The sequence below is a fragment of the Canis lupus genome, chromosome X, assembly GCF_011100685.1.
Source record: "Canis lupus familiaris isolate Mischka breed German Shepherd chromosome X, alternate assembly UU_Cfam_GSD_1.0, whole genome shotgun sequence".
Taxonomy (NCBI): domain Eukaryota; kingdom Metazoa; phylum Chordata; class Mammalia; order Carnivora; family Canidae; genus Canis; species Canis lupus.
Window position 1 is genome coordinate 1565941 of NC_049260.1, and position 15035 is coordinate 1580975.

At 42.3% G+C, this 15035-nt stretch overlaps 1 protein-coding gene and 1 long non-coding RNA gene across 2 annotated transcripts in view; one reads left to right on the plus strand and one right to left on the minus strand.

Moving 5' to 3' along the window:
• Positions 1–1406: 1406 nt before the first annotated feature.
• On the minus strand, positions 1407–7009 carry LOC111094830. The gene is made up of 2 exons (XR_005385888.1): positions 6751–7009; positions 1407–1978 (listed from the first exon to the last, which is right to left on the minus strand). It is a non-coding gene; the product is annotated as an uncharacterized LOC111094830 (long non-coding RNA).
• A 64-nt stretch (positions 7010–7073) lies between these two features.
• Positions 7074–15035, plus strand: part of ARSF (arylsulfatase F) — a 31718-nt gene continuing 23756 nt past the window's right edge. The window contains 2 exon segments of the mRNA XM_038586735.1: positions 7074–7369; positions 8302–9889. The gene's annotated coding sequence lies outside the window, so the exon portion shown is untranslated.

Below are 15035 nucleotides of genomic sequence, written 5' to 3' on the forward strand. Positions count from 1 at the left end.
CTCGCTGTAGTTTTATAAGACAGTTGACTGTCGGGTCAACGGGTGGTATAATTTCTTTTGCAGAAGTATTTTGTGCTTTGTTTGTTTTTCTAGGTGGCATTCAAGGTCAATTTGTTCAGTTACAAAAACAATTTGAGTTTTTGAAAGGATTCCTTTAAAAACACGGGTCACGTAGGGAGGAGTTGTATCTCTAGAGTACTAAATTTTCCCATTAAAGGAAAGGTGTGTATTTTTCTTTACTTAAAACTTAAAAAAAAAAAAAACCTTTGTCGAATTATAGGTTTTTGTCCATTCGTTTCTTTAATGCAGATTTGTATCATTCTTATGTATTTTACATTTGTTGCCATAGTTATCTGGAGCCATGTTGTTTATTGGATATTTTTTTCATTTTTATAGTGTGTTTTGCTTTACTCAATATATTCAAAATCTTACCGTGTCCACACATAATTGGTGTAGGAAGTAATCAACGAGCTATTTTACATTCTTTTTAACACGTTGTCTTCAAAATCTGATGAGTATTTGTTGCCTACAGCCATGTCAATGCAGACACTAAGTTTTCATTAGAAATACTTGATCCGAGGATGCCTGGGTGGCTTAGCGGTTGAGCGTCTGCCTTCGGCTCAGGGCATGATCCCGGGTCTGGGATTGAGCCTCCATCCCAATTGGGCTCCTGCGAGGAGCCTCTTTCTCCCTCTGCCTGTATCTCTGCCTCTCTCTGTGTGTCTCATGAATAAAAAAAATAAAATCTTAAAAATATAAATAAAAATAGAAAAGACATACTTGATCCATGTTTAGATTTTACAACATGTATTCTCAAGAAAGCATAACCACATGGAGCTATTTTTTCATTACACTTTCTATGTTTTATTTGATTACATAAAAGATGGTAAGTTTGACGTTCACAATCTTACTCCCTCATGACTGAGCTCCTGTGTGTTATTCTGTGACCTTGAGGGGAAGATGTAGAATCACGCTATAAGCCACACATTTGCTTCGACAGAGTGTCAGTTTGTGTGCGTGCATGTGTGTGTCTAGGTGTGTGTGCTACTGTACCAAGGGAGTAATACAGCATTTCTCTTTCACTAAGAGGATTCAAAAATATGAATGGACATTTCCCAGATGTCTTTACACTGTCTATAGAAGTGACCGTCTTCTCTTTTAACATTCTTTTATAAGAATAGATTTTCTTTTACTTCTTTCCTTTTTTAAGATTTTATTTATTCATGAGACACACACAGAGAGAGAGAGAGAGAGAGAGAGAGAGACAGGTAGAGGGAGAAGCAGGCTCCATGCAGGGAACCCGATGCAGAACTTGATCCCAGAACCCAGGGATCATGACCTGAGCCGAAGACAGACGCTCAACCACGGAGCCACCCAGGTGTCCCAATAATAGATTTTCAACATTAGAATGACCCTAGTGTTTATTTGGGGTCTCAGAATTGCCATGCTGGGACAGAGATATTGGCTGCAAACGCGGTTCTCCTCCCCAGGGAACAAAAGTCAGGGGTTTTTAGAGATGACAGAGAATGCTTGTGTGTGCTGTTTTATAAGGAACTGGTGGTGGTGGCAGAAAACGAACCTTGGCTGAACCTGACTGCTTACTAAGGTTTTCACTAAAGCAAAGTATCTTCCTGTAGCAGGTTGCAGGGGTGTGGGCTGAATCCCTGGAGGATTTGTGGTTTGGCTCAGTTTCCAAGTTCGTGTTTTTGCCGGCAAGGACGTGCAGAATGTCCATGTCCTGCCTGGCCTCCCGGATCCATTCCACCTGCCACGGAGGTGACCCTGGTGGCCTGCTAGTTCCAGTAGAAACTGGCTGTCCTACGTTCTGACTCTGGCTGCCACCTCACCCGCCGGTGCATGTAAACCCAGAGGCTCCCCCGGCTTTGACATCCTTGGCGCTTCCCAACTGAAACTAAGTTCCTTGAAAAGATGCATCCGTGTCTGAAATCACACAGTGGGGATAGCTTGCACTCAGTTCCTAAAAAGAAAAGAAAGACGAAAGGATTATAAGCCTCGATACGTGTTGACATGACTTTTTTTTATACTAATAGTGATATAAATAATGCTGTAGGTCAGTTCGTACTTGTTTACTGACACTAAAATCATATAAATAATAGCACAGGTCGCTTCATACTTGTTTAAAATTAAGCGATGACTTAAATGACATGCTCTTGTCATGAAAATGCATGTTGCCCCCAAAGGCAACATGTCATGTTTTGGACATTTAATTCATAGAAAAATAAACATGTAAAAAAAAAAAAAGAAAAAAGAAAAAGAAGAAACATGTGAACTCAATTCTTAGACTCCTCAAACGTCCATGTGTTTTGAGGTCCGAGTTATGAGATTCAACTTGAGTATATAGAGAATAAAAAAATACAATAAATAATTAATGCATATAAAATAAAACAATATTATATTCTATTTTTGCATATTCTGTATGTAAATATGTGTAAATCTATACAAGTATAAACATTAAATTCATATATTTTAAATAAATGGGGATCCCTGGGTGGCGCAGCGGTTTAGCGCCTGCCTTTGGCCCAGTGCGCGATCCTGGAGACCAGGGATCGAATCCCATGTCGGGCTCCCGGTGCATGGAGCCTGCTTCTCCCTCTGCCTGTGTCTCTGCCTCTCTCTCTCTCTGACTATCATAAAAAAAAAAATTTAAATAAATGTATGTGAATTTATATATAAAATTAAAAATTCACTTTATATATTTTATATATAAATATATATAAATGTATTTTACATATGTAAAATTATAGCATCCCATAGGTTTAAAGGGGTCTTTTATACATTTACTCTTTTTCTGCTTTAAAGCTACATTTTGGGGTTGCTTGCACTTAGTCGAGCATCTGATTCTTGCTTTCAACTCAGGTTGTGGAGATCGAGTCCTGGGTTGGGCTCCAAGCTGGGCATGGGGTCTGCTTGGGTTTCTCTCTCTCCCTCTGGCCCTACCCTCACCCTGGTTTGCATGAGAATGCTCTCTCTCTCTTTAAAAAAAATTACATTTTGACAGTATTTTTTATAAGCTATTTTATTTTATTTTATTTATTTTTTTTATAAGCTATTTTAATTTTAAAAATTGCGTGATGTTTTAAACATACCACTAGTTAAATAATAAAATATGATCCTATCTCACATTTAAACATTCCAGCAGCTAAAAGATGGTAAGGTGAGAATCAGAAGTCAGTCTGACCCTGATTCTGGGTCAGAAAAGAAGAGTTTGGCATTTTGATGATGTACAGCCCACTGGCCTGTCGGCAAAAGAAAACCAGGAAGTACAAATTTGCACAGCGCCCTTTCCCGAAGGAGCCTTTCCTTACCCGAGGCCCACACCAGCGCCAGTTTCTCTTTATTTATTCTTCGTGCTCATCTCATCGTGTGCACTCCTTAATGCCCATGCATTGCCTTTTTTGAAGAAGTCACTGACTGAGATGAACACATCATGTATGATTTTCAGTTTTGGTTTTGACTTGGAGTCCGTTAGGTACATATTTTTATCTTTTTATTTTATTTTATTTTATTTTATTTTATTTTATTTTATTTTGTTTTATTTTATTATTCTATTCTATTCTATTCTATTCTATTCTATTCTATTCTTTTATTTTATTTTATTTTATTTTATTTTATTTATTTTATTTTATTTATTTTTCTCAAAGGCAGGAGCTTCCCCTAGATTGGCCAGAGGGAGCACAGCCCTTTTCAGAGCTTGGTTTTGGCCAAATGGTAGCTACTGGAGAATTTTGACCTCTAAAAATAGGAGACAATGGGGATGCCTGGGTGGCTCAGCGGTTTAGCGCCTGTGTATGGCCCAGGGTGTGATCCTGGAGACCCGGGATTGAGTCTCACGTCAGGCTTCCTGCATGGAGCCTGCTTCTCCCTCTGCCTGTGTCTCTGTCTCCCTCTCTCTCTCGTGAATAAATAAGTAAAATCTTAAAAAAAAATAGGAGACAATGGATCTGTGGCCATTAGTTGCAGTGGTAAGCTTAATAACCAGCTGGGGCTCCAGGCTATGGGGCTTTTTCCCAGTAACCAGTGAATATCCTTGAATAATATGTTAATTTGGACCTCTCATTTACAAATCTACAAGTTAGTGCCAATAGTTATTTCAAAGAATGCATGAATAAACAGCTCCTTGGTGGTTCATCTGCTGGCTGCTATTTGATTCCCTGTTTTACAATGGGGTGTTCTCATGGGGGGGGGCGCAGGTAGTGGCTTTTCAATCTGTAGAGACGAATGTTTGCCTGTTTCTTCCTGTCCTGCTTATGGCTAAGGGACGTGTGCACTTACCTCACGGACCGGAATTTGCAGTACTGGAGATCTGTACTCAGGCAAGTTAAAGGAAGCTCTCTGAAGCTGACTTATCCTCCACCAAAAAAGAGCCATTTCCTTATATATATATTTATATATAATTGAAAGCAGATATCTTAGCAACAGGTAAATCAGAATGTTTGGGAGATGAGCTATGGAATAAGGGATTTGGCCGACGCCAGAGATTTCAGGGAATAAGCGTTTAAGACCTGAAATGAGGTTCATGTATTTGTAATATGTACAATGTATATACATACACATAATATATAAATATGTATTTTAATATGGACTTATAGATACTATATATATGGCAGGTGTATACAGTGTTTACATATAGTTACCATATATAGACATGTACTCTGTATATATGGTGTGTGCTTATATATATGGTATGTGTATATATGTATATAGAAAATAAATATATGGTATATATATATATGGTGAGTGTGTTTATATATGTATATGGCGTGTATACGTGCTGTGTGTATAATATATACAGTGTATGCATATGTCTGGAGTATATTTATGGTATCTATATGTGGTGTGTATATATATATGGTGTATATATATGTATATGTTGTGTGTATATAATATATATGGTGTGTACATATATATGGGGTATATATATGGTATCTGTATATGGTGTGTATATATGTGGAGCACATATATGGTGTATGTATATATATGTGTGTGTGTGCTGTGTGTATATAATGTATATGGCATGTATATATGTATGGAGTATATATGTGGTGTATATATCTCGTATACAAATGTTACCAATGTATATGGTCTAAATATGTATAAACATTTATGTATATATTTGGGACACACACACAGACATATATATACACATATATATATATATACCATATATAGACACGAGGTGCTGGTCTTGAGGGCTTTATAAGCATATTTCCAGACACGAGGTGCTGGTCTTGAGGGCTTTATAAGCATATTTCCCTTTATTCTTGAATTAGAGGAACCCTGTGAGGTAGGAGTGGTTACCATCCTTGTTGTCTATATAGCTAAATTTCCCCAATCACCCAGCTGTAAGTGGTGAAGCTAAGAGCCCAGCCCTCAGGATCTTCACACTCCCTGCCCATATATTCATTCCTTAAAAAGATTTTATTTATGTATTTGACAGAGAGAAAGAGAGCACAAGCAGGGGGAGTGAGTGGCAGGCAGAGGGAGAGGGAGAAGCAGACCCCCTGCTGAGCAGGGAGCCTGATGTGGGTGGGACTCAATCCCAGGACCCTGAGGTCATGACTTGAGCCCAAGGTAGATGCTTAACTGAGCCACTCAGAGGCCCTAAGGCTCCTAAAATCTATGAAGGCCAAGAAAAAGATGAAACAACCACGGGATTTTTCTGCCAGGAAGATGGAATTCTTCAAGAGATAGATAAAGATATTTGAAATATAAAGCTGTGTCTTAATTGTCCTTCGATAAAATTAAATTGATTGATTAATTTAAGCAAAGAATTTTTTAAAGTTTTATTTATTTACTGAGAAAGAGAGAGAGAGGAAGAGTAGGGGGAGGGGCAGGAGAAGAGTGCGAAGCAGATTCCCTGCTGAGCAAGGAGCCTGACTTGGGGCTGAACAGAGACTCAATCCCGGGACATCAAGATTTCTCAAATCAATGAATTAAATTTTAAAAATTAATTAATTAATTAACATAAGGTAAATAAATGAAATAAAGAATAAATGAAATTAAGTCAATTAAATACATAACAAGTAAAAGATAGATAAAATTAAATTAATTAAATATAGTAAATTAATTAAATAATGTAAGTAACCTAAATAAAGACTCCTAACTCTGGGAAATGAACTAGGGGTGGTGGAAGGGGAGGAGGGCGGGGGTGGGGGTGAATGGGTGACGGGCGCTGAGGGGGGCACTTGACGGGATGAGCACTGGGTGTTATTCTGTATATTGGCAAATTGAACACCAATAAAAAATAAATTTATTATTAAAAAAATAAAAATAAAAATAAATTAATTAATTGACATAAGGTAAATAAATAAAAAAGTAAAATAAATGAAATTAAGTAAATTAAATACATAACAAGTAAATAAAAGATAAAATTAAATTAATTAAATATAGTAAATTAATTAAATAACGTAAGTAACCTAAATAAAATAAAATAAATTAATAAAATAAAACGAATTAAATTGAGTAAATAAAATAACAAGATTAATAAAATGCATTCATTAATAATGTAAGTAATGTAAAATAAATAAAATAAGGTAAATAAGTTAATTAAATAAAATACATGAATTAAATTAAAAACCTAAAACGTAGCGTGTGCTGTGCCGCACATCCTGTTCCATCTCTCACCCACCCATGTCACCCACCAGTGACATGGCTACAACGCTGCACGTGTTTTGCAGACATGGAAGCAGATGCTGGTAGAGAGGAGCCTGTCTAGGGACGGAGACTTACTTCCTAGTGGAGAGAGAGCTGATGGCCTGTCTTGAGGCCCATGGATGTGACACAGATGTGGCTTCGTGTGGCCGTCCCCAAAGCTGTCCTCGGTCCCTGTGACTTCTCCTAGGCAGGACGTGGGCACTGCCACCCAGTGGGTCTCAACTTCCCAGAGTCTCATCATCACCATGTGTATTTCTGCTGGGAAAAGGTGGCCTGCTTACCAGTTCCTTTCTGTCTCTATCCAAGATCCCAAGATGCCCTGTGTTGTGTCATCACCCTTAACATTCTGTTGGGACTGATTAGGTCATAACCACTTACTACTCTCCTGGAAAGTTCTTTGGGAGATGTCTCACTGCCGGTGTTGTGGGAAAGCCAAGCCTTCCCGTCCACCATGCTTGCTGCCGCACACCGAGCTTCTCCTGACTGGAGACGGAGGCCCACCTGTCAAAATTACCCACCGTCTCCGGCAGCTTCTACGTCTAGAGGTATGTAGGTGCTCACTCTAGTCTTCAGCAACGCGACGTCTTCACCCACATTGGATCCGTTGGGGACGACTTCCTTTCCATCACCTCCTTCTTAGTCCTGCTCTGCTGGCTGACTTTGCCTACCGATCATTAAAAACATATTTTAATATGTATGTATTTATGATCTATCACTATAATATATATCATATAGATTACTAAATATATTTGTTGTGTATTACTGTAATATATATTTATTATATATTGCTGTAATATAATTTATTATATATTGCTATAATATACTATTATGTATGTTACTATAATATAGACAATAAATATATATTTATTATATATTGCTGTAATATACTGTTATGTATGTTACTATAATATATACTCTATATTACTATAATATATTACTATATGTGTTTATTATGTACTATTCAAATATAAATCTAATTACTATGATATATATTTATTATATATTATTATAATACATATTATATGTACTATAATATGTATATAGTATATATATACTGAGTGTATATGGTACTATATATGTACTATAATATGTAATATATATTATATGTATATGTACTATATATTATATAATAGTACATACAATATATATTATAATTATATTACCACAATATATATTATATATTACTCATATATTTATTATGTATTACAATAATGTATATTTATTATGTATCACTATAATATATGTTGATTACATATTACTATAATATATACATTTATCATATATTACTATCATATATTTTACATCTTACTACAATATATACAATATATATACAATAAATATAATTTATTACATATTACTATATGTTTATTATATATTACTATAATGTTACTAAATATATATTAATAGTATATTATTATACTATATTACCTATTATAATATAACATATCTATGCTATCTTGTATTATATACATAATAAATGTTACTATATATTTATTATCATATTTTTTATATATTATATATAATAAACACAACATAGGTGTTATACATAATGTGTATATTCTTAAAATAGAGCCCTAAATGCTCCACTTAAGACTCCAGCACAGTTTTCCTCAATTGTCGACACAGGCTTATAGAGGTTTACAATCCAGCCATTCAAAGAAAACAGCTCCAACTTACACCCTACTGTGGAAATACCTTCTAAGAAGTAAAACCAAAATAGTTCGTTGCCGGAAAAGTGCAAAGTGAGGGAACATAGCTCCCGAGTGACAACGTCTTTGTTTCCCGTAACCCTGCTTTTCTTTCTCACCTAAATATATCCTAAATATCCTAAATATAATTTCGAACGATCGTTCTTTGTGTTAAGCCTAAGAGCGGCTCCCAGGACATTTTCCGGAGTCCCCGTCTCCGAAGCTCATGGCGCTAGCATCACTTCACTGTCCTAATTGCGAACTGTTTGTTGACACCTGATGAGATGAAAGTGCTCCTCGGTTGAAAGGACACCAGAAGGAAACGCAAAGGGGACTTGTGGAGCAAGAAAGGCCGGAAGCCGGCTGCCCCGCTGAGTAGGTGCCTGCCTGGAGCCCTCAAGTGCTCGCCCAGGGGTGAGGCAGCTGGAGGAAGCTGCTTTCCCAGGCACCATGGCCAGCCAGCAGCGTGTGGCATCCCGACACTCATCATGAGTAGCTCAGTGTCCTGAGCTCCATCCTGGGAGAGGCTGCGGCGGCTTCTCTGAGTCGCCCTGGGTGGTGCACTTCGCACGGACCTCTCATTTGAGGAGAGCTTTGACCTGTCAGCATGGAAACCTATTGCGTTGCTGGTTGCGCAACAGAATGAACGTTCAGTGCTCCTGAATACTCGATACTAGCACTTAATCACGGATTTGGGTGCGTGACGTTAGATGTGAAGACGGTACAGCTGCCTTCTGTGATGACCCCAGCTGTCCTAAACCTTAGGCATGTTGACGCTCACACCCCGGCTGTGAGAACTGTGACCTTCCCAGCTGCAGACACAAGGAAGAGCACTCTCGCGGCTACCTATCCCGGGGCCTGCCCGTCTTTCCTGTTCTGGAGCCCACAGGTGCTCTGCGTACATCACGTCTCCAACCGATCATCCCATTTTATTCCCTGCAAAGACTTTCCACCTTCGGTCTCTAGCTCAGTATTTCTCAACAGGAGTAGATCCGAAGCTGAAGGAATGCTTGAACAGACTCCGAGGGATGCTGTTCTGGTGGGATCACCCTTGGACGTCAATCCGTGGCACGTTGATAATTTATTAAGTGTCCGTCATTTGCTCTTTAGGCTTTATGTACCTGCATGAAGGTCATTTGGTTGTATTTGAAACGTCTCCCAACAAGGGTATGTCGGGGTACTTGACACCTGTCACCTGAAAATACATAAGGAAGACGCAGAAAGGAGAATGCAGTGGGCAACGGGTAAAACGAGGCCGCTGGCTGAGACATGGCTGCGCTTGCTCCAGGTGACCCACACAGAGGTGGATGGAGGTCCTCATCGTGACGTCAAAATGTGTGACCACAGCAGACGTGTCAAGAGGCCACAAGGTCGTGTTATCCTGTAATAAATTAAACAAGAAGCGCGCTGGAATGAGGTGGCCCTGATATGTCCATAGCGAACACAGCAAACCAAAACCAGCAAATGCACTCATCCCCAAGGAAATGAAATTTGGGGAAGGACCAAGCACAAACAGCCGTCCAGCTGTGAGCATCCTATAAAACCCTTTCCCGAGCTCCTGTCCCTACCGTGCTCAGGACGATGTGAGGTGTGCAGGTGCCCGCTGTAGACAGACCCTTTTGCTCAAATGAACTGCAACATTTTAGGGTCTTCGTTGGTTTTCTTTTAAGTACAAAAGGGGAGTCAGCTGAGTCGCGGCGAGAGGTCATAGATTGGGACCTGGCTTCGTGGTTCCGTCTTGAAGTTCCAAGCTGGGAGCCTGGGTTTGTTTAGGGAGGTCTACTGTGGGCTGGGAATGCAGATGGGGGGCGGCAAAGCCTGTCCTTAGCCTCATGCAGCTGACATCCGAATGGGGCACAAGCGGTCATCAGGAGAAGCTCCCAGGGATGGGGTTTGCAGGCAGGGATCCAGGAGGGGTGGTCAAGGAGGGATGGCCCCCCGTACAGCGTCGGAGAGGAGGTAAGTGAACAGCCTGTGTCTATGTCTGGGGAGTGGGCAACAGGTCAGGTTTGAGGGCGTGTTGTGGGTTGAGTGGGGTCCCCCACCCCTAAACCACATGCTGAAACCCTAATTGCCTGGGTGTGTTGGAGTAAATTGGGTCCATCCTGAAGGAGGTGCTGACAGGTTGGGTTCCTGGAGAGCAGGGACCCTGGGCTGTTCCCCAGAGTGGCTTGGATGTCACCTGAGCATGTGGTACCCCCCCCCCCCCGCCACCTGCCTCGCATCCTCCTCCCTGTAGACGTAGACAGGTCCCATTGGCGAGCGGCACACAGGCTAAGGCGGAACTCACCATCCCAACCCATGACTGTGGCATCCATGTTTTATGGCACCCAAGGTGCTTTTTGTTTCCTTTTTGCTGTGATGATCCAACATCCCAGGCAGCTCTGCGCCCCCACTTTGTCCATCCTCGTCCCTCGGAACTGGGGACCATCCCTCCTCTGCTTCACGCCATGTACTTGGCTATGACTCTGCGCCTCATCACTTTGGTGTAGATTTAGGGATCTACAGGCTTTTGGTTGATTAGTTTTATCCGATTTTCATGGACTGTTGGTTTTCCGGGCTGAAGATTTCTTTTTTTAAATAATAGCATGACCCCATCCTTTCTTTGTTGTGATTCTTATGTTCACTGGGCAGAGCTTCCGATGCTAGAGTTTAGTATTAGTGGAGACAGAGGTGGATGCTGCATCCCTGCCTTGATTTGGAGGAGGATGCCTCTGCTGACTGTGTATTTGCTCCTGGTGAGGTTAGGGGTTACATTAACCAGCGTCGTCAATCCTGCAAACTGTTCTGTGTGCAGGGCCGCAGCTCGCGGGCTGGGGGGAGGCCAGGCTCGACACCAAACAGCCCAGTTAGACTTGGATTCTGAGAAGCAACTAGGGCTTGTCCCCTGTGTGAGGCCCCCGTGTAGTACGTGGGAACATGCTTGCCCTAAAACGAACGTGGCTCGTGTCACTGAAATTCAGAGTGAGCCGGAGGGCATTTATCTGCTCCATCTGACAGCCCCGCGAGAGTGGGATTCAGCTCGTGGGCTAGGGAGCCATCTCTTTGGTGGCCCTGTAGAGCCTGCGTGGAAGGGGCTGACCTGGAGCGTGATGGCTGCAGGAGACACACCTCCGTGTGCTCTTGTAAGACAGGTGTGTCGGGAAGCTGGATCGGGGGTACGGCAACAGGAGGCGGGGCAGTATCTGGGGATCACAGACGTCCTGGCCCCAGCTCCCGTGTTTGGGACCAGGACTCAGCCCCGCGTGGTTCAGCCTGTCCCGGAGGCATCTTGTGCCTTTGAGGAGGAATCACACACTTGTCCAGGACCATGACACATGCGCATGGTGTCCTACCCTGTAGCCTTGAGGGAACCATGACATCCGATCATCACATTTTCTTTGCCATCGATGCTTTCCTTTTCCTCAAACTCATTGCAACTTCAACAATCCGTCATAAATCATTGAATAGCTCTCCGCTGCTGTCAACTACAATCCATTCCAGGTGGTGAAGTCAAAGTTCCCAGCATCTCAAGATTTATTTGCTCCCGTGTTATGTGGATTTCGCTCGGCAAACCCTCACCTTCTTGACCTGCCCTAAATGCACCTTGGCAGGACTTGACAAGTCCAAGAGTTCTCTTTGCCAAGATCCCCCTGTGAGCCCCGCGAGTAGAATTTTTTCCCACCTTCTCATCTGCGCCCTTGTTTCGACCGAGGATGCACGCGTGCAGCTGTTCCTCTGTGGCCTTTTATTCCACTTGGTTATTTCCACATTTCTTCCTGTCCTGGAATTGAAGACTGTCTGTTGAGCAACAAGCCATTCCGCCTCAGCCTTATGGCTGTGATGTCTGCCGCAGATACCGAACGCTTCCCCGGCGTCGCAATGAACGAATGCGATTTTGCTTGGAGGCGGAAGAGTTAGTTCTCCAACGTCGGGCGGGACTCTGCTCATTTTCTTTTTTAAAAAATCTCCTTTATTTGAGAGAGGGTAAGCGATAGAACGCGAGGTGGGTGGAGGAACGGAGGGAGAAGCAGACGCCCGGCTGAGCAGGAAGCCCGGCGCCAGGCTCCATCCCAGGACTCTGAGGTCGTGACCTGAGCCCAGGGCAGATGCTTAATGGACTGAGGCACTCAAGCGCCCTTGGCCACTTTTCCATAAAGGATATTCTCAGTGTGTTACTCATTGCAAAAATGAGTTATGTGTTGCTGCCTCCCCGACACTGGATTATTGGCAGGCAACGTTTTTACGTCAGAAAGAATCTGATTCCGTGTCACTTGGTATGGTCTATCCAATCCTCAGCATCTCATCATTGTGAAGGATGAGGATGATGACTCCCTTTCCAGGGGGCACCTCAAATTATCAGTGGCTGCAGCCACGGACGGTCCTTGAGCGGGGTTCATAGTGCAACCATGATTCCATCCTTTAGGAACGTGAACTTGAGAGTCTAAGGAGCTTAGCGGAGTTCTCCACCATCCGTGGTAAACAGGCGCGTGTTTACGATCTAACTCCACCTCCTGTTGGAGGCAACGCCCTGTTCCACTGGCAGAGTCTACACTCTCAGAAACCTGCAAACCTCGACAAAGCAGGCATCTTATCAATTTTTCTTGGAAGACGGTGACCAGGGACACCATGCCCAAAACATGATCACAAATGTTTGCACGTCCTCAAAGTCCTGTTCAAGCATCTGTTAAGGTTTACCTCTTAAGATTCATGCATTTCTTTCAAGGAGACTAGCCAGGTGTCAAATCATACCTATTTAGGTAAAATCAGGGTTTTCCAACTCATTCCCATAAAGCACTCAATCTAGGGATGGGGTTGATTTCAAATCATCGTCATTAATAGGATCGTATCTGATGAATACAACTCAAGAAACATGAGCCCAGTCTGGCCGACGTCTTGCATCTTGTCTTCTAATGATTTTGTTTCTGGACTTTTAAGATGGTTGCTTATAATAGTGGCATCGCATTATATAAGGATGGCTGATTAAGTAGCATTAATCAACACTTGAAACGGGACAGATAATGGCCACTTAGTCGCATTTATTAACATAAAGGGGCAGCCAGCAAGTGCCGAACATATCAAGATGTGCAAATCCTATCAAAACAAATTACTGACGCGGAGTGCAAGTGTGCATGTGTGGAAAACCTTTTATGCTACGATAGCTAAGGGCCCCGTGCAACTCCCTGAGAATCTCACCCCACAACACAAAGAAAAACGGGATGCATAATAACAGCCCCCAGAACGTGGAAGGAGAAGGGCCGTTGAATGAACATACCGACGAGACTTTATTTTTTTTTAAAGATTTATTTATTTATTCATGATAGACATAGAGAGAGAGAAAGAGGCAGAGACACAGGAGGAGGGAGAAGCAGGCTCCATGCACCGGAAGCCCGACGTGGGATTCGATCCCGGGTCTCCAGGATCGTGCCCTGGGCCAAAGGCAGGCGCTAAACAGCTGCGCCACCCAGGGATCCCTCGATGAGACTTTAAACTCGCTGATTATGGAGCTGCCATGGGAATCTGTATCTGGAAACCCTTTTATGCCTTTTTTTTATTGTTCAGGATGAAAACTTGGTATACCCTTTGTGGTGCTCATTCCACAGAATGGGTTCAGAACGTCTTAATGCATGCTTTTTTGGTGTTTTTATACCATTCCCATGCAGAGTTCCCCGGGCAACAAAGATGGCCTGGGGATAATCTGTATATTGGGTCCGATGGTCCAGGATCTGGTTTCTATGGTAGAACCAGATAGTGGCACCTGCAATGAGACATCCTATCTCCCCCCTCAAAAAAAAAAAAAAGAGAGAGAGAGAGAAAGAGACAAATATAGAGAACTATGTTCTGGAGGAAGAGGGCTTTTTAATGAGAATCTGTTCAGCTAATCCCCAAACTGCTCTGGTTTGTTTAACTGGGTGTTCATGAGCTTTTCTTCATGTGTAGGATAACAATGCCTTGGTTCTTCTACGCCCAGATCCTTTCATCATATGGGAGATTGTCTCTGTCTCGCTATGCTTCACTTGCTGCTTGATGGTAATCCACTTGGGGCATTGTGTTGAGAAATAGTATGTCCATGAGCCCCCAAATTATTCCTCATAGTTCATCTTCCTAAACAGAATGGAGAAATAATGCTGGGAGTTGGGGAGAGATTGTATTTTCCTTCCTCTAGTTGGGTACACAGGTTGCCCCGAGGCAACGCTGGAGTTCCTGAAGTCATCAGAATCCAGTGAACAGGATCAAGCGATCATTCCCCTGTAGGAGAGCCAGCCTTCTTGGGCTTGATGAATCATTTTGGTGGTAGTCACAGATAAAAAGTCTCAGTTACTGCAGGGAAGGTTGCAAGGCTTTTGCTGACTAGGATTCCCCCCCCCCCACCGCCACACACCCTGGGCTTGTACAAGGAGATGCAAATCAGGGAGGCAAATCAGGATGCCTCATTTGTGTCTCACAAATGTGAAGCATCTGGGTGGGCAGAGGGTGGACCAGCCTCCTCGTTGCAGAGGGAGGTGGTACCAGCAGGGTGACACTTGGCTAACGAGTCCAGGTGGCTGTTGAGGAGGAGCAAGAGCTCAAGACTCCCTTCTTTTCTCCTGGACATCAGGTAGACCATATCACTTGACAGGTGAGTTGAGGCATCCTTATTAGGATGGAGCTTCTTGATTCTTCTTGCTTCTTGATTAGTTTCTGTTGTCATGG